Source organism: Phyllobates terribilis, unplaced genomic scaffold (assembly GCF_046119375.1).
Source record: "Phyllobates terribilis strain yellow unplaced genomic scaffold, ASM4611937v1 Scaffold_8__6_contigs__length_399053987, whole genome shotgun sequence".
Classification (NCBI taxonomy): domain Eukaryota; kingdom Metazoa; phylum Chordata; class Amphibia; order Anura; family Dendrobatidae; genus Phyllobates; species Phyllobates terribilis.
In genome coordinates this window covers 295271010-295291838 of record NW_027362768.1, presented here as the reverse complement: position 1 = coordinate 295291838, position 20829 = coordinate 295271010, and the positions used below count along the sequence as shown (strand labels likewise).

Below are 20829 nucleotides of genomic sequence, written 5' to 3'. Positions count from 1 at the left end.
ACAGATCCTAATGTTAAGCCTGAGGAGCTCTGCAGTAATCAGAGCTGTGATCCAGGAGCTGCCACAGAAGGTCTGCTACTAGATAACAACCATCTCCATGTGGTAGAGCCAGCTACACGCGAGAGCGGCCTGCAACACACGTGACCGAGAAAAGCCAATCAGCCACAAGGTCGCAAAGAATCGTGCTGAAGCAGAAATGTAAAAGCGGCCCTGATTGGGTGCCCGTGACACCGGCAGTGCGGTCTTAGGAAGTCGCCGGAAGTTGGTCTCTCCTTTCCCCCCTGTTCGCGCTGCAGTTGCCGGTGGCCACTCTGCAGACTTCATCATGTCGTACGAGGATTACGATGTGAGTGGCTGTGGAATAGATGATGAATCAATCACAGTAGTGGTGTGGGGGCGAGTCCCGTGTGATTGCTCTCTTTACGGCTGTCGTTATCCCAGTGTGGATGGGTTATTATTGCTTGTGCTCATTTCCCTCTGATCTGTTTTTCTGCAGACCCCATATGATCCCTACAGCTGCCAGGCGGACTATGACACGCACACAGGTAGGATTATTGCTCCTGTCTCCTATGTGCACACTGGGAATCACCTACCATTACAGGGGTTGTCCCCTTAAGAAAACTGCAATCCTCCTGCTGCAGTTTTATAACACTCACCCTCCTCAGATCCAGCACAGAGTCTCTGCTGCTGCTCCTGGTGTCTGTGATTGTCTGCAGCGCTGACATCATGGTGAATTTGCTGTAGCCTGAGATCTACGTAGGCGCCACTGTAGCCAACCTGTGAGCTTAGTGGCTTTTCTCAGATTGACTGTACAAACTACTCAGCTCACTGATTGGCTGCAGCGTTGTCATTGTGATGTCAGCGTGTTAGGCACTGGAGCAGCTGCAGAGACTCTGTGCCAGGACCTGAAGACAGTGAGGAAAGAGGGGTCTGTTATAATAAACTGCAGCTGGAGGAAGATGATTTTCTGAACGCGATCACCCATTTAGTTCAACACCTTTTAGTTTGTGGTGTTTTCCAGTTCTCAGTGCTACTAACTTTTCATATATTTCTATATTGATCTTTAGTCAGTGGAGGTTCACAAGGCCACTTTTTTTTCTCCACGTCTCACCAGATGTGACTAATTAGCATTGGCTACAAAGTCCCTCTGCTCAGATGCCTTGGCTGGGGCACCCGGCACTCTGCATGCGCAGTTTGTGTCTGCAGGGTCTCTGCTGTTAGAAACCTTTTCCTAAATGTCGCTGTATCATTAGAAATTGTTGATGACTTTCCTATGGTCTGTCCCTTCCCCACATAGGATCTACCTCGTCCTATGTCAGATGTGGGTAAAGTGTGAGTGGTCTCTATACAAGGCAGGTGCCAGATTGTTATTGGAGCAGCGAGAATTAAATAAAAGCAAAAATTGGCCACTTTTGACATAGTGGTTGGTCCTCCTTAACCACATAAATGCTGCTGTCAATCACTGGGCTTCAGAAGTGATCATCATGTCTTCTATATACTGTAGATCAGATTCATGCCCTTGAAGGGGACTAAAAATACAGTAGATATGATTTTTTTATTTATTTTTTTAAAGTGACGTTCGTTATCGCTGCCTCTGTAAAAGTTCAGTAAATGAAAATATAAGTTGCTGTAATTAACCCATATGGTCAGCACCGTACAGAGAAAATAATTGCTGTTTTTTGGTTGATGCACCTCCCTAACAATATGTATACTTTTGTAATCGTTCTGACGTGAAGTATCATATTGCCAGGTCAATTTTTTTTTTTTTAACCATACAATGAACGCTGTAAAAACAAGCCCCAGAATACAATGGCGGATTTGCATTTTTGTTCTTACCATTTTACCCCTGTTGGAATTTTCACCCTACAAAAAGCAAGCCCTCATACTGCTATGCCAACAGAAAAATGAGAAAGATAAGGTTCTTGGAAGAAGGGGAGGAAATTCTTCTTGCTATTTCTTCTGACCACACACAAACGTGCCCACGTGGTCCTGTAACCGTCACCTTGTGCTCTTATTTAGTTGACCTCTTTCTCCTCTGATACAATGAACAAACCAGCACACTAGCTGTGATTTTACCCTGTTGATTTTGCATTACATATTCCACCAGACTCATTAAAGGGAATCTATCAGGTCAGATAACACTATTAACCTGCAGATATAGGGATATTTATGAAAGTGCCTGGACGTTGTACTTAATTTTCTCCCAATTGGTTTTAACTTTATTTCTCCCTGGAGCCGCCGCTTTCAGTCATACCGCCATGTCCTGAGCAATTACAGTCAGTGTTCACAGCGCAGAGAGTGGCAGCTCTACACTGATGCACTTCTGAGCCGACAGTCAGTCAGTGCCGGTCCGTACTTACAGCCGCTGCTCTCAGTGCTGTGAACGGTGACTAATTTCTCCGGAGACGCCGGTATGACTGAAAGCAGCGGCTACAGGGAGAAGTAAAGTTCACTTTCTGCCAGGTGTTGCATTTTCAGTACGACGACTAGGCACCTTCATAACATTATTAATCTGCAGATTATCCCTGTATTTGCATGTTAATAGCGTGATCAGGTACACTTCAGACTGATAGAATCTCATATTGCCCTAAATGTAAGACTTGCAAAACAGACTATGGCAGTGTAGTATAGTCCAAACGTTCTTGAGCATAATCCAATCAAGTGTAGAACATATTTGGAATATAATATTGTAGGTAAGCCCTATGTTAGCAATATTTCATAAAGAAGGAGGAGTGCATGGGAGCACAAGCTCTGGTCGCTTTCCTATTCTCATACACTCCATTTTTCTGATCTCTAGAAAAGGCCATTTTAAAAGATTGGTTATCGCAATCAGTACCTTCATAACACTTGATTTGAGACAAACTAAGATGTTTGCTGAACATAGAGCGGATAGAAACAGAACGCGATAAAAGAAAAACTAAGCTTTTCCTTGATAATTGAATAAAGTTTATTTTGACGTATTATAGTGCTGTAGAGATAAAACATTTAATACAAGCTTTTATACACACTGAAAGGAAGGTATCGAAGAATTAGACGGTAAATTGGGAAGGCTGAAGGTGTCACAAAGATTCCAAATGCTGTTACTGTCTTGAGGACTTAAAGGGAACCTGAGTCATTCCATGTCAAGTGGACCAGTGGTCCCCATTCGACCTTCTGCGATTTTGCTGAAAATTTATAAGGATGTACATGTATGTTTGAAAAGAGGTTCTGTAAATTTTTAGGGCCAGTTCTCAAATACATTGGGCACTGTTGACCTTTCACTGGAGGTTCCACCAAGCCTGCGGCTTCAGCTAAGAGGATTTTGCAAACTTTGGCACATAGCCATTAGGGTTCTATACTGGCTATGATGCTGAAATTTGGAATACTAGCTCAACTTTTGCTGCTAAACACGATAAAATTATTACCGGCTATGACAAAACAGTATTTCGGCCGCAATTTTGTGTCAAAGTAGCTTGTAAAACGCGTCGCATAAAATTTATGCCAAACTTTGCCCATATATAACTCAAGACCAAAAACCAATAGTAACCTGTGCTTTGCCCTGTACACCAAACATTGACATGACTTTGCATTGCTGCAATATCACGGTCAAATCATATGTATTTGTGGAAATATTCACACCCACATATGATGAAAAACTTGAAAAAAACGAATTTTACCTATTTTTAGGTCAAATTTCTCAAAAAGGGTACCCCTAAAATATATTAATTCTGATATCATTAGAAAGAGCACATTTTTCTCTACAAGGATCATTGGTTTTTTTTTGGAGTCTCTCAGTTTAAGAAAAGAAAAATGCCACTGAACATGGTGTTATTTATTAATAAGCAATGAATGGTAACTGCACTATTCAAACCCTTGCGTTGGTCCATGGTGGTTATACCACAACCAATTCCCTAAGAATTGGTATTCTAATCCTTTTAAGAATTGTAATAATGCTGTCTTTCGAGAATTGGCAGCCCCATCGCCTAGGAGCCATGGCCGATAGCCGTGCAAGGCCAGCCGCGGGCGGTCTCTTTATCGCAGGTTCCAAAGCCTGAGGGTGGGTGTCTTTGCCTAGGATCCCAAGCCTAATATTGGGTATCTTTTCTTGGTTCTCAAGCCATAATGTTCAGTCTAAGTGGTCTGGAATTGTTGCTGAATTTGCAACATAATCGGTTCAGAGAAGCTGTATTGTCGGCCCATTGCTGTTGCAGCTGGTGCTGGAATTATTGCAATGATTGACTGCTCGGGAATCCAGCATGTATCATTTCTCACAGGCCAGTGAAAGAAGCTAGCTGGTCCATGAGGATGCATAGAATTTATTAATGCATCATGGTCGTCGACTGAAATTTCAGAAATATTTCCAATCCACCAGTTCCTATCGTAAATGCAGGCAACGTATTGCCCTGGCTGGAGGTTTGCAATTGGCACAAAAGGCATTTCTGATCTGACAGATCTATCTACATGGGCAATGAAAGATGATGGGTCATTTGACACCCTTGAAATGCAAATCTTTTTGTCATCAATTGGCACAAACTGGTGATTTTCTCTTGTTCCAGCAATTGTATGTCCTTCTTTGAACCTTTCCTCTTGAACTACCCGTATTTCGTAAATTTTTTCTTTTGGAACAAAAAAAATTTGATTCCATGCAGTTGCTCGTTGCAAAAGTTGAATAAATCAACCGGGGTCAGTATTTGGTTTTCAGTTGGGAGTTGAAGACTGGCACGAGCTGCCAACCTCTTTGCTGTCCCTCCAATCCCATCACAGGGCGACTTTCCATGACTGGTACCAAAAAAATTCCATTCAGCGCTGATATTGAAATCAGCATTGTGGTGGCACAAGTTGAGAAAATTTTTGAAATTTTTGTACTGGGCTGCAGATCCATCGCTGAAGTAGTGGATATGACGAATCCCATAGATGAGAGTCTTGAGATACTCCACAATTACTGTTAAGAAAGTGTGGACTGCAACTGTGTCATGTCGTGAGCAATCACTGAGTATGCACAAGCTGATGTTCTGCGCAGCTTCACCATTTAACTCCTTGAAGTAAATTACAAATGGGTGTACTGTAGCTTGACTATTTTCCCAGTGGAAACCTTGAATGGCATCTTGAACAATAAATGAGTAATTTTCAGCAAAGTCCATAAGGATCACAAGCTCTCCTTCAACGATTTCAAATAGCTACTTTGATGCTTGGCGATGTAGTGATGGCTACAAAGTTTAGAAATTTTCAAAACCAATTCTTCAATGAAATCTTCTATAGTCAGTTGTTTGGTATCAAGCGTGTCTCGATCAGTGTGAATCCATTGTTTGAACTCAATAATATCTTCAGGGTCACTGTTGACAAACACATTGACTAGAAATTCTTTTAAAACTTCAGGACCCGGGCATTTATCACAACGGCCAAGCATACAGTCCTTGGATTCAATTCCACAGACCATTTTGCATATGAGCTCTTTGTAGTCATCATTGATTGGGCATGCTGCAAGCATTAGTTTGACATTTTGGTGAATGGTACACACACAAACAGAATGTGTTCCAGCAGATCCAACGGTTACGGACCACTTTGGCCGAAGCTCACAAAACTTGGAAAATCCAATTTCAGGGCCATTCCCATCCCGATAGGCAACAAACATTTCCCTCATATTGCTCAGTAATAGTCGCTTTTGCATCTGCTTTTTTTTTTTCTCCTGCTATTCGCACTGATACATAGTCTTTTTTACCAGGGCACATTCGACTAAATTCATCATCCTCAAAAAATGCCTGCACCTTTTTCTTCACTTCCTCAGAAACTTTCTTGCCACACTTGATTCTAGGTAAGGCTAAGATCCAATGTTCACATTTAAGCTTTCGAGCTTGCTTGACCATTCGTTCAGAGACACCGAATTCGTCTGATATAGCCTTAATGGACCAACTTTTAGGTGCCAATGTCAAGATTTGGACCTTTTCTGCCCGACTGAACACCTGCAGCTTTTGCTTCAAATCTGCCAAAAGGTGATTGTAATCCAGACACATTTTGCACTGTGCTGTTTTTGTTTGCTCAATGTCTTTCGGCTCAAAACCTCCAATTGAAGCAATCTTGCTAGAAAATGCGTTTTGTACCTGGCTTATCTTTCTCCTTGCATATCCAAGTGAATCCCGCTGGCTTACCCGTGGATATTTCAGAGGAGAGATGCCAATGGATGTTAAGCTTGACTTTAGACTTTCAGGAGAACATTCCATTCCATCTGGATCTGATTCAGAGGAAACTGGATCAGCTGATTTTTTCCTGTTAGCAAATTCTTTTCGACATGATGCACACATCTTCTGGCCAGGCTTCACATCATTCTTTGTAAATTTGTTCAATTGGTCAGCTGCTAACAAATTGATAGCTCGCAAATTGTTTTTGGTGTTATGACCTTTCTTCCCAAAAGGATTGCAACACGATTTTTGCAAATGCTCATATTTGGTCAAGAATGAAGCTTCATGGTGTAAACAGATTTGTGAATGTTCGTCAAAATTTAGTCCCACTCGTCGACGCAGCAATTTCTGTTCATCCAATCCAAAGCTTGTAAACAATTTCAACTCATCCTTGCTATGGGTGAATGTCTTAAGGTGGCACTTCGAATTGTTCGCAAGGCCGATAGAGCACTGGGCGGATTCTTCATCAATTTCATTTTCCATCGCTAAAAAATAAATAATATATGCATTAAAACGTAACAATAGTCAATAACTTTTCATAAACAAAAAGGTTTATAGGTTTTTGATTATAATAGACATTGCTAGCAACAATACAACTCTGTAACATGTGATAATAATCTGAAAATCAAACACAAAATCAATGCATTACGCGCATAAATAACACCATGTTCAGTGGCATTTTTCTTTTCTTAAACTGAGAGACTCCAAAAAAAAAAAAAAACAATGATCCTTGTAGAGAAAAATGTGCCCGTTCTAATGATATCAGAATTAATATATTTTAGGGGTACCCTTTTTGAGAAATTTGACCTAAAAATAGGTAAAATTCAGTTTTTTTAAGTTTTTCATCATATGTGGGTGTGAATATTTCCACAAATACATATGGTTTGACCGTGATATTGCAGCAATGCAAAGTCATGTAGATGTTTGGTGTACAGGGCAAAGCACCAGTTACTATTGGCTTTTGGTCTTGAGTTATATATGGGCAAAGTTTGGCATAAATTTTATGCGATGCTTTTTACAAGCTACTTTGACACAAAATTGCGGCCGAAATATTGTTTTGTCATAGCCAGTAATAATTTTATCGTGTTTAGAAGCAAAAGTTGAGCTAGTATGCCAAATTTCAGCATCATAGCCAGCATAGAACTCTAATGGCTATGTGCCAAAGTTTGCAAAATCCTCTTAGCTGAAGCCGCAGGCTTGGTGGAACCTCCAGTGAAAGGTCAACAGTGCCCAATGTATTTGAGATCTGGCCCTAAAAATTTACAGAACCTCTTTTCAAACATACATGTACATCCTTATAAATTTTCAACAAAATCGCAGAAGGTCGAGTTGGGACGATTTTTAAAACTGGTCCACTTGATGTGGAATGACCCACCTGTCACGTGAAAAAAAACCGCTATTAACCTGCAGATATGGGGTTAATATGCAGGTTAATAGCGTTCTGAACCTGCCTGGTGCTGGCACTTAGACCCACGCTGTCAGGAGGAAATTAACATTATACCTCCCAATAGTGTACTGGTTTCAGGCACGGGGGCAGCGCCGGCACGGGTTCAGTCACCGTTCTGTGTATAGAGATCAGCGGCTGTAACTGCACCCCGACACTGACTGACAGCAGCTCAGCATTAGGTCCAGCTGTCAGGGCCGGGGGCAAAGTTAGAGCCATCGCTCTACATTCACAGAGCGGTGACTGAACCGGCGCTGCCCCCGTGCCTGAAACCCGAATGCTGCCGAATAAATAAAGTTCCTTTCCTCTTGGTACCAGGCAGGTTCAGAACGCTATTAATCTGCAGGTTAATAGCATTTTTCACATGACCGATTCCCTTTAAAAGTCTAACAGTTATATAGGATTTTTTAAGTGTGATATATGAAGTGCGCTCATGAATGTAAACATGATGTCTTTTGTAACATGTTATATTATTTCTCTTTTTGATTTGTAAAACTAAATGAAAAAGCAATAAATTTACTTAAAAAAAATATCTGACATGACTGGTTCCCTTTAGAAACATAACATGCTTCGTATGTCTCTTGTATATTACACGTCAGCCGATGAGATGAGGCAGAATTGTATTGGTGATTTCCATTATGTCCATTGAGCCTAACCATGCTCCTGTAAAAACATCAGCAGCAAATTGTGGATATTACATCACCAATCGCTCAATATTTCTTGGAGCCTCGTTCACTTATCCCACCAAAACGTCGAACTAGTATGTGTGAGTTATTCTATATTATTTAGTATTGATAAGCATTTTCACTTTTTATCACAGGTGACCCCAAGCAGGACCTGGCATATGAACGCCAGTATGAGCAGCAAACCTATCCGGTCATCCCTGAAGTGATAAAGAACTTTATTCAGTACTTCCACAAGACAGTGTCTGACCTGATAGATCAGAAGGTGTACGAGCTGCAGGCCAGCCGAGTGTCCAACGATGTCATCGACCAGAAGGTGTACGAGATACAAGATACAGTATCTATGAGAACAGGTAAAGAGGTTCTGCAGCATGGAGGTTCATATGACAGTGTGATCAGTTTTTTGCAGCTGCTACTCTCATGACTGACTCGACCATTGTTATTTCTCACTGACTTACTGCTTTCTTCTCATTGCAGCTGGACAAAGTTAACTGAACGTTTCTTCAAGAATTCCCCATGGCCTGAAGCAGAAGCAATCGCTCCGCAAGTTGGGAATGGTAGGTGTGGGCATTTACGTTACTGATGGCTGTATGACTTGGGGAAGGTGCACATGACATCTCTTATTCGCCGGTGTACCTGCTAAGTTATCAAAGGCTAAGACTGTGCAGGAAAATTTCGGCGGTGTTTTTCCCAAAGCGTCTTCATTGGCATTTTTGCACCAGTTTTACTGTCGGCTTTTTTTTTTTCCGTCCTTTTAATAGCTAGCAGCTTCCAAGCAGAAGCCCCCCAAATATTGAACGTGCGTCCACATCCCGGTTTTCAAACTTGCAGTGGTTAAAAGAATTAACAGAAGTTTTAACATTGCTGTGCATTTTTTTATAGTGCTTCTTTAGGCTGAATCTGTCTGAAAGACGTTGTGTGCCCATACCCTCATGAGTTATTATTTGCACCCTTTTTTATAGGCTGAGATGCTTTTGCAGTCAAAAGAGTCAATTAAATTTAGTGCAATAGAAAAGGAAGCAGTTTTCCATTTTAGAAAAATAAATGCTGACCACTTCTTACTTGCTAATGCTACTTTATCCACTTTTGTTCTTGTGGTTTTGATAACTGTTTCTCTTTTTTTCTGACTTTGTTAGAAATCTAAAACAACCATCTAAACTTAATGTGTGGGTGTTTATAACCAGTTCCCTTCTCTTTCAGATGCGGTGTTCTTAATCCTCTATAAGGAGCTATATTACAGACACATCTACGCCAAAGTTAGAGTAAGAATTCGTTCTGCCGCTTTAATTTGGACACCGGTGCATAAGTTGTATTTGGGGGGATGCAACAACACTGATTCTTGTCCTTTCTTTAGGGACCCACATTGGAGCAGCGTTTTGAATCTTACTACAACTACTGCAATCTCTTCAACTACATTTTGAGTAAAGGCCCCGTCACACTAAGCGATGCAGCAGCGATCCCGACAACGATACGACCTGTCAGGGATCGTTGCTGCATCGCTAATACATCGCTGGTGAGCTGTCAAACAGGCAGGCTCACCAGCGATGAGGGGAGCAGCGATATCATGGAAAGAATCGTTCCACGATGTCCTGCTCCCGTTACCAGCCTGCTGCTTAAGCAGGAGCAGGCTGGTAACTATGGTAAATATCGGGTTACTAAGTGCGCGTGTGCCCCTAGTAACCCGCTGTTTACCATGGATACCACTCTGCTACGGTGCGCGGGAGCCTCCGCTCACTGTAGCAGAGTGGTATCCATGGTAAAAAGCGGGTTACTAAGTGCGCGCGTGCCCCTAGTAACCCGATATTTACCATGGTTACCAGCCTGATCGTTGGTCCCGCTGGTCACACACAGCGATGTGTGCTGGCCAGCGGGAGGCCAACGACCAAAAAATGGTCCAGGACACTTTGCAACGATCAGCAACCTCACAGCAGGGGCCTGATCGTTGCAAAGTGTCACACATAGCGACATCGCTGGTGAGGTCGCTGGTGAGTCACCAAAACCGTGACACAGCAGCGATCTCGCTAGCGATATCGCTTAGTGTGACGGGGCCTTAAGTTTGACTGTTAGGCCACATTCACACGTTGAGTATTTGGTCAGTATATCATATCAGTATCTGTAAGCCAAAACCAGGAGTGGGTGATAAATACAGAAGTGGTGATGTGTTTCTATTATACTTTTCCTCTGATTGTTCCACTCCTGATTTTGGCTTACAAATACTGAGGTAAAAAACTGAACATGGCCTTAGGTTGTAAATGTTAAGGTTTTTTTGGCCTTCGGACCACCCTTTTTTTATCGGATTCCCTATCTATTTAGTACCGTAATCCAAACTAGTTTCTAATATGCTTGCACTAAAAATTCCTTAACGTCCCCTAACTTCACTATCTAACTGCTATTGTTTTTTTTTTTTCCCTACTTGCTTTTTGATGACGCTATGTGCATGCTGGGATACTGAAATGAAGCTTCATTAGGGGGAGAGGCTGCCACAGCCCCTGCTTCCTCCCTGAACTGAAGCTTCATCAGTGACGCTTATTTCAGGGGCTGGGCTAGTCCCTGATCACTGTGTCACTTGTGGGGACGGTGCTGTTCTCTGCACGCCGCCGGGTATTCTGACGTCGTGCTCTGACAGTGCACTCTCCTCTGTGGTGTTGGCTCATTATTACTGATCTTAGCTGACAACACAGAGCACATGCTATGACTGCACATCGCACAATGACAGCGTGCACGGACTAGCCCATGCCCTGAAATGGACATCACTGATGACTCTTGGTTGCAGGGAGGGGGGCTGCGACTGCAGCAGTGACCGCAGCCTCTACCCTCTTATGACTCTTTGTTTGAGTATCTCATCATGCACTGGGATTCTCACACGAAGCGTCAGCGCATGGGAAATAGGGAAAAAAGATGTAATAGCAGTTAGTGTAGTTAGGGGACGGTAGGGAATTTTTAATGTAAGCCTAATTGAAATGGGTTTAAATTACAGCACTAGATAGGGAGTTAGATGAAAATTTCTTTGGCCTTCGGACTACCTCTTTTAAAGGTGTTTTCACAAAAGCATTTATGTATCAACAGGTGAGATCAGTGGGGGGGGTATAACCACTGCAAACCCCCTCCCACCCACTGAAGACACAAAGCTAATCCTGTGTGCTGAGTGTGGATAGATCAGTAGTGCACATGCATGATCATGACGCACCCCTGGGCCTGTGTCGCGCAGCGTTGCGCACGCGGGAGCTTACCCGGAGCCGGATCTGTTGAGGGTTGTAGTCTCGTGGCGGTGACCCGGTCCGTGCCCAGGGAGTCAGACTAAGTGGCGCTGTATTAGCGGTAGATGTTGTACGACTACGCCACCCGTTGAATGCAGCGAAGGAGCTGCCGCTGCAGGGCAGACCGCTGAGGCCGGTGGTAGGATTGTGCAGCGTGATAGTATCACCCCCAACGGGAGGGGTATGGCCTCAGGGCAGCCGACGTGGATGATGGGGGTAGCAGGAACCACTCGGAGACGGTACAGTGTAGTTCAGGGTCTTTACTGGTGACAAAGATAGACCCTCCCGGAGTACTGCTAGCGATTGAGGCCTGGTCAGTCCTTGAGCAGATGGGATCTCCCCTGGCCAGGCGAAGTTGTAGGCCTCCCAAACTAACTGTACTCTTCTGGCTACCTTGCTAGAGGCGGGTATAAGTAGCCCACGTCCCTGAGTGTACCGTGTGGTGCTCACCCGTATGGCCGGTGACTCGGGGCCTTCTAGTAGCTTCCGCTCCACGACGGCGGTGCTGGTCCCACGCGTGTGACCATACCTTCGGGTTTCTTGGCCAGAGGACCTGAAATCCCCTGCCGGTCGGTTTCTGCTGCTGGATAGGAGTTAGTCCCCACAGCCTCGGACTCCGGGTCCGGTGATAGCTTCTCAATCAGGGCGAGCTCTGCAGCTGCCAGCCCCTGACTCCTTGTAGCACTGCGCCCACAGAGCTCCTGATGTTCTTTTCCTATATCTGCTTCTCTTCTCTGTCTCTACTTCTTCTCTACTCTCTAACCCTGCCTCAGCCCTAGGTTTATATAGGGGAAGTTCTTCCCCTCCCAGGACTGGGCAGGAGGTGTGGCATGCACAGGATCCCTGACCAAGAGACCTCCCACCTGCTCTCAGACATAACATTGCTGTTACTGTGGAAACCAGACCCCTGGGGTGCCACAATCACATATGGCAGTAATGGACATGCATGTGAATCCTGTGACTATATGATCATTGTTTGTGCGATAACCCCTCTAAGAATGACATGACAGTTTTGTCTGTGGCTTGTGTTGTGTTGCTGGTGCGATATTATTTGCATTGACACTGATGACTTCCTTGTAGATGCTGATGGTCCTGCGCCCTTGGAGCTGCCTAACCAGTGGCTGTGGGATATTATTGATGAATTCATTTACCAGGTACAGATATTTTCCTGTAGACTTTCTCCCGCTGCGCTCTGCTCACGCGTCTCTCTTTGAACATGCAGACCTAATATTTTCACTCTTGGTTAAATCTGTCTATTTCTGCACTATGCAGTTTCAGTCATTCAGCCAGTATCGGTGTAAGACCGCAAAGAAATCAGAGGAAGAAATTGAATTCCTGCGTTCCAACCCCAAGATCTGGAACGTTCACAGCGTCCTTAATGTGTTACATTCTCTAATGGATAAATCCAACATTAACCGGCAGCTGGAGATTTACACCAGTGGATGTGAGGGATAGAGCTGTACTTGATGCCTGGTGTCTTTGGCTCATGTTCCTGTCGTGTTCTCGACACAGAATCTGCCTGGGTTTTTATGCCACTGACAGTTGTTTATTTTTATCAATGGTGATGTCCAGGCTCGGTGCTCAATTTTGCAGCCATTCTATGTGACTGCAGACTTGTGAATCCTCTCACTGCCCACTGTCAGGATCTACAGCGGGCTTGTGAATGCAAGTATGCAATTTGCATATTTCCAGCCACATTCCAACTAGACATGTCCGGCCTCCCTTAATTGACTTGAATTAAGCCAGGCCACACACATCTAGTCGGTACGTGACCACATTATGCAAATTGCATTCACGAGCCCGCTCGCTTCGTGCACCAGAATCCAGCGCGCACTCTGCAGATTCACAAATCTGCAGTCACGGAGTGACTGCACAGTTGCACTCCAAGTGTGGATAATTAATTTCAGTGAGGTACCTGCCTATTTATTCTGGGAAACGTTTAATTCTTTCTGTGCAGTGTCTGCTAGATCTCTACAAATATTTAGTAATTAGAAGCAGGGCTGTGGAGTTGGTAAGCCAAAGCTCCGACTCCTCAATTTCCATGACACCGACTCCACGATTCCGACTCCCTCATACATGGCTCATGTTTAAGTGATAAATTTACAGCAGCACAGATTCATCTCAGCTAAAAGTCTAGACCCTTAGATCAGGAATAGGTCAGACATTTATAGGACATTTCATAACTTTCCCAAATCCTTATGAAAAAATATTCCCCACAAACTGCATTGAACTACTGAACCCAATTTATTATATAGTTTAGGAGTCTGAGTCGGTCCATTTTATTCCGACTCCACCAAAATGAACACCGACTCCATGACTCCGACTGCACAGCCCTGATTAGAAGTACTCATTTACTTTTGCTTAATTGCTCTTCAGTGGATCTAAATATGTCAGATGACTCTCTGCACTCGGTTGACGTTCCTTCATAGAGGAGAAATATCAGTGTAATGAATGTCCCCTTGTTAACTCACTTTTAAGCCCCACTAACTAGCAGTATTTGATGGTCTGCTGTAGTACATAGTTACTAGTGTTGAGCCACCCCCGTAGAGTTCGAGTTCGGTTCGGTTCGTCGAACACCCGTGTGTTCGCCGAACTGTTCGTCGAACACCGTTAAAACCAATGGCAGGCAAACAAAAACACATAGAAACACATAGAAAACACCTTCAAAGGTGTCCAAAAGCTGACAAACTGCTCAGAAGACACAACTAACACATGGAAAAGTGACAAGTACATATAGTCATGCGAAAAGAAAAGAGGTGGAGGAGTAAAAGGAGGGGGAGACACAGATATAGGCATGTCATGCCCTTCTAAAATCCAAAAAGTGAGAAGCCGACACGTTCAGTACGCTCCTGCCCGTGCCACCTCCGTGTCGCCGGGTTTGTGCCAGAGCCACGGTGAACCCTGACGGCCAGCCCCCCTCTCCCAATACTGGTGCCTGTCCGCTGGTGGGTCGAGCGAGCCCCCCTGTGGTGGAGGCAGCTCTAAGCTTTTTAATTTAAATTGTCTCTCTAATTTGAATAAATACACTTTAAATCCATTTACAAGGATCTATTGGAGGGCAAGTCTCATGCAAGCAGCCGCGTAATTCCAGCTCCAGTAGCGTCCACTAAAGCTGCTGCAGTTAAAAAGCTTTTATAAGGATCGAGCTCGGCTGTCCACCGCAAGGCATCCTACTGCCAGTCCGAGCCCCTATGCCTTGGGGTGCCTCCTGATGCTCTTCACTGAGTATCCCGTGGTCCCGAAGCATTTCCTTTGAAAAAATGAAGTGTCCAAACTACAGGTGGTGTAGCTTGCTTAACAGCCGGGATAATCCGCTGACTAGCAGACCCTGCTACTAGGCACAAAGTATTTCCTGGGCTAGATGCAGTTAAAAATTTGTAATTAGATACTCTCGTTGGATGCTGAGAAAGCATTCCATAGAGTCTCCTGGCACGCCATATATGATTCTCTTAAAAAGCTTGGGGTAGGGGTCTAGTGGACCCTTTTATAGCCAAAATCACGGCCCTGTATCGCAATACATCACCTAGGCTGAAGATAAATGGAACTGTAGCACCCTGAGGGCTCGGTTGCTACAGAGGTATTGCACCTCACCCAGAGGTGTGATATCTCACTCTCAGGTAAGGATGTAGTGTGGATCAGGACCCGACACCTGCATGCATTACACCACATTGCCGTGGGGCAGGGCGACCAATATGCCCCTGAGATGGGCACGACAGTCCCTGTCCCTGGCTGGAGTGGGGGGAGGGAACACTGAGGAAGGGGAACCCTGTAGTGCAGGAGCAGGGAGGAAGCAGTTCCTGGGTGCATTGAGAAGGGAGTATAAAAGGTGGGCACCATCTTAGTTCAGTGCAGAGAAGTCTGAGCAGAAGTGGCAGGGAGCAGGGGCTCTGCATGAGCTCTGCTCCGGAGGCGGGCCTAGTAACAGAGGCCCAGGCCTGGAAGAGGGAGAAGGAAGGAAGAGGAGCGGAGAAGGCTCCAGGAACGAGGAACGAAGGGATCTCAGGGGTGCGGACGGGCGAGTCGCCACCGCACGCCCGAATCCACCTGCGTGGAGGGGTCAGGCCAAAGGGGGAGACCGGTCCCCGAAACTAGTGGAGGCAGGAAACGACCCTCAGCTAGAAACAGGAGGCTGTGACATTTTATGTGGCGCAGCCCCTCGCTACACCCGCTAGGAAGGCACCACATAGGGTCAGGGAAACTGGCGCCAAGTTTACCAAGAGGAGGCCCGAGGCAGCCGGACAGAAGGGTTGGTAAGAAAGGCCAGACAAAGGACACACAAAGGGGGTCCTGTGAAGCACTCCAAAGTTATCTGGGAGTTGTCTGAGCCCCTCACCTGGTGAGCACAGTACGACGTGGGCAGCCGTTACCTGCAGACGTGGTCTGGATAATAAGAACTGTGAGTAAAGGCCCTGGACTGCATCACTGACTCCGTGTCATTACTGCTGCTGCCCTGCACCATCACCCCCATCCTCCGCATACACTGCCCTGAGGCTATACTCCTCCCGTGGGGAGTTATGCTACGCTCTGCTGCACCCACAACACCAGCCTCAGCGGTCTGCCCTGGAGCGGCGGTTCACTCTGACCGCAATCCACGGGTGGCATAGTCGGACATTTAAACATCAAAACCACATAAATAGTTCCGCCACTGGTTTGACCGCCCTGAGCCACGGAACCGGGTTGCCGCCACGGAGACTACAACCACCAGCATCCACCAAAAAGGGTCTGGCTCCGGGTGTCCCAAGGCCCAGGGGGCGCGTCAGAACATTTTCATCACCTTTCACAATCACCAATGGGACAAGGCAGGGATGTTCTCTGTCCCCTCTCTTATACATCCTAGTGACGGAGCACCTGCTCTCATCAATTCGCCATAACCCCAATATTAGGTGGATTGAGGTGGGAGGCACCGAGTACAAGTGCTCTCTATTTGCTGATGATGTCCTAGTATATATCACTCAATCACATATATCCATCCATGCTGTTATGGCTGAAATAGATCACTTTGTAACATGGTAAAATTTTAAAATCAATGCAGCGAAGTCTGAGGCCCTCGATGTCTCCCTCCCCAAATCCATATAGGATTCCATCCAGTCCAACTTTCCCTTTGCCTGGCCCTCACAGGGTATCAAATACTTAGGAATTCCTATTCATAGAGACCTCTCCCATCTATGTTATCTTAATTTTGGGCCCTTTATTGAACAACTCCATACAGACCACGGTTGGCAAGTTAGAACTGTAAGATTCACTACGTGAACCACTGGTGTTTTGTGGAAAAGCACATGTACACTGTGTTCCAAATTATTATGCAAAAAGTGTTTAGGAGTGATAAGGGAAGAATTTGTTTGTTTGTCAGTTAAACTCATTGATGGTGATGTGTGTCAGGGCTCTTTATATCACTGTAAGCAATTGCAGACACCTGTGCTAATTAGTTTGGCAGGTGTGTCCAATGAAAGGCAAGACTACTTAAGAAGGGTGTCTCACATTATTAAGCAGCCTACATTTTCTGCCAAAATGGGAAAGAAAAAGGATGTGTCGGCTGCTGAGAAGCAACAAATTGTGGAGTGTTTAGGTCAAGGCATGACTACAATCAACATTGTGCGATGATCAGGATGAAGTGTCTTGGCAATCAAGAAGTATGTAGCTGATTCACAGTACACACGTGTGCGTGCTGATAAGGGCAAATTGAGGACTCTTTCCTACAGGCAATTACGTCAGGTTGAAAGAGCAGCGGCAAAAAAGCCTTGTCATAGCAGCAGACAAGTTTTTGAAGCTGCTTGTGCCTCCAACGTCCCCCGAACAACAAGATGCAGGGTCCTTCAGAGGTTTGCAGCTGTGCATACGCCATCCTGTCGACCTCCTCTATCCACTTCACACAAGCAGAAACGGCTCCAGTGGGCCAAACATTACATGAAGACTGATTTCAAAACTGTTTTGTTCACGGATGAGTGCCGTGCAGCGCTCGATGGTCCAGATGGATGGAGTGGAGGATGGCTGGTTGATGGACACCCCACGCAAACACGGCTACAGCGCCAACAAGGAGGAGGTGGAGTAATGTTTTGGGCTGGAATCATGGGGAGAGAGATTGTCGGCCCCTTTAGGATCCCTGAAGGCGCTAAAGATGAACTCCATAATGTATGTGGATTTTCTCAAACAGCACTTCCTGCCATGGTTCAAGAAGAAGAACCGTGTATTTCACAGCAAGATCATTTTTCTGCATGATAATGCACCATCTCATGCTGCACATAAAACATCTGCATCTCTGGCTGATATGGGCATAAAAGGGGACAAACTTATGGTGTGACCCCCATGCTACCCTGACCTCTACCCCATTCAGAACCTTTGGAGCATCATTAAAAGGAGTGTCTATGATGGCGGGAGGCAGTTCACATCTAAGCAACAGCTCTGGGAGGGTATTCTGTCCTCATGCAAAACAATTGAAGCAGAAACCATCCAAAACCTGACAAATTCAATGGACGAGAGAGTTCAGAAGCTCCTTTCGAACAAGGGGTCCTATGTGAAAATGTAACATCACCTAGAATAAAGTTTTGAGTTGAAAACTGTTTGATTTCAGTTTCTAACAACCTGCTAATGCTTATAATTTCAAAAATGACCATTTTTTTGGTCTTTATTAAAATGAAAAGGTTGATCGAAAAGTTTGGGGGATCTAAGAGTGTGGCAACCCAGTAGTAATGATTACTTCGAATTCTGACAATATGAGGGTCATGCTGCAGGTAGTGCAGCAAGAAGGCACTTATGTGTCTTGCGCATCTCGGAGCCCCAAAATTATTTTCTGGGCTAGATGCAGCTAAAAATTATTATTAATTTTAAATCTGGTGAAGCTTTAGTATAGATGGCCTAATAGGATCAGTGCTGCACACTGCTACAAAGCCCAAATTATTTTCCAGTCAAGATACAGATAAACATGATTAGTAATTTTAAATCTGGTGGAGCTTATTATAGATGGCCTAATAGAATCAGTGCTGCACACTGCTACAAAGCCCAAATTATTTTCCAGCCAAGATACAGATAAACATGATTAGTAATTTGAAAGCTTAAAACGGTTGGTAGGGTGATTTTAACCAATCATCAAGCTTTTACTCTCCCCAGGATGACACAGGGGTAGAAAAGTCGTTTCGGATCCATGATTTGTTCATCTTTATGAACGTGAGTCTGTCTACATTATCAGTGGAGAGCCGCGTGCGCTTATCTGTCAGCACACCACCAGCAGCGCTGAACACACGTTCAGACAGAACGCTGGCTGCGGGGCATGACAAGATCTCCAAGGCGTAAGTGGCTAGCTCCGGCCATTTATCCAGATTGGAAGCCCAAAAAGAGCAAGGGTCCAGTGACACAGTCGTGGCTTCAATGTTTACTTGGAGATACTCCTGTACCATCGTCTCTAGGCGTTGACTATGTGTCAGACTTCTTGTCTCCTGTGGCCTTGCAAAGGATGGGCTAAAAAAGTGGTGAAATGATTCTGCAAAATTGATGTTACCAGCAGATACTGTGGTTCTGTTACGGTTTGAGTGCTGAACACTTGACGGTCCCACGGTTGGCAAGTTGGAACTGTGAGATTCACTACGTGCACCACTGGTATTTTGTGGAAAAGCACATGTAAGATTCTGCAACAGTCTCTGCTGATACTCCTGCATGCGTGCATCCCTTTCTATGGCAGGAATAATTTCTGCAAATTTACTTTTGTACCGGGGATCTAACAGTGTGGCAACCCAGTAGTCAGGATTATTTCTAATTCTCACAATTCGAGGGTCATGTTGCAGGTAGTGCAGCAAGAAGGCACTCATGTGTGTTGCGCATCCAGGAGCACCAAGTCCCTGTTGTGTTGGTGGCGAGGTAACAATCATGCTTCCTTCCTCTGTCCTCTCCCCCCAACCTCGCACAACAGAAATGTGATCAAGGTCTCCCTCATCTGATGAGTCTTCCATCAGTTCGTCCTCCACTTCTTCCTGGGCTCCTGCACCTTCCTCACTAGTTTGGCTGCTACCATGCGCCCTGGTAAAACCATCTCCCCCACCCTCACATGCCTGCCGCCTTGGTGCTGCCGACCGTCTGGACCTTGCAGATGTTAGCCCTTCCGCATACAACTCCTCCTCCTCTACTTCCTCCACCTCCTCTTGTGCCACCACCTGACTCCGAATTCTGTTTAACATGTGCTCCAGCATGTAAATCACCGGAATAGTCATGCTGATAATGGCATCGTCAGCACTAAACATCTTCGTCGCCATTTCAAAACTGTGCAGAAGGGTGCATAGGTCCCTGATCTGAGACCACTCCTCCAGCGTGATTTGCCCCACCTCTGGATCGCGTTGGCCCAGGCTATACGTCAGAACGTATTGCACCAGGGCTTGTCGGTGCTGCCACAGTCGCTGCAACATGTGCAGAGTTGAATTCCACCGGGTAGGCACATCGCATTTTAGCCGGTGAAGTGGCAGGCCCAACGACTTCTGTAGAGATGTAAGTCGCTGAGCTGCGGGATGCGAACGGCGAAAGTGAGCACACAGCGACCGTGCCCTCTGCAGAAGGCCATCTAGTCTGGGATAGTGGGCTAAAAATTGCTGGACAACCAGGTTCAACACGTGAGCCATACAAGGCACGTGTGTGACATTGCCCCGGCGAAGGGCCGCACCCAGGTTTGCAGCATTGTCGCACACGGCCTTCCCTGGTTTCAGGTCCAGTGGAGACAACCATTCATGAAATTGGTTCTCCAGAGCTGACCACAACTCCTCAGCTGTGTGACTCACATTTCCCAGACATTTCAATGTAAAAACCGCCTGATGACGTTGAGCCCTACTGCCAGCATAGTAAGGAGGTGTGCAGGATCCCTTCTGCACAGTTAGAAAGCTTGTGGCATGACCAGACAGGCTTTGGGTGCAGGTGGAAGACCGAGAGGAGGTTGAGGAGGCAGAAGCAGTGGAGGAACTTTGACATAAAGAGGATTGACGCACAACTCGTGGGGACGGCAAGACTTGGACAGCAGCCCCTTGTCCTGCTGTCACCATAGTTACCCAGTGCCCAGTCAGCGACATGTAACGCCCCTGTCCATGCCTACTCATCCAAGTGTCTGTGGTGAAATGCACCCTGTCACACACAGAGTTTCTCAAAGAAGCGGTGATGTTGTGTGCGACATGCTGGTGGAGCGCAGGCACACCTTTCTTTGAGAAGTAGTGCCGACTGGGCATCTGGTACTGGGGCACTGCGACGGACATAAGGTCTCGAAAATCCTCTGTGTCCACCAGGCGGAAAGGCAGCATTTCTGTAGCCAAGAACTTGCAGAT

The 20829-nt window shown here is 45.5% G+C and overlaps 1 pseudogene; it reads left to right on the top strand.

Moving 5' to 3' along the window:
• Positions 1 to 325: 325 nt before the first annotated feature.
• The window catches only part of LOC141156627 (eukaryotic translation initiation factor 3 subunit L-like), a 43632-nt pseudogene continuing 23128 nt past the window's right edge, over positions 326 to 20829 (top strand).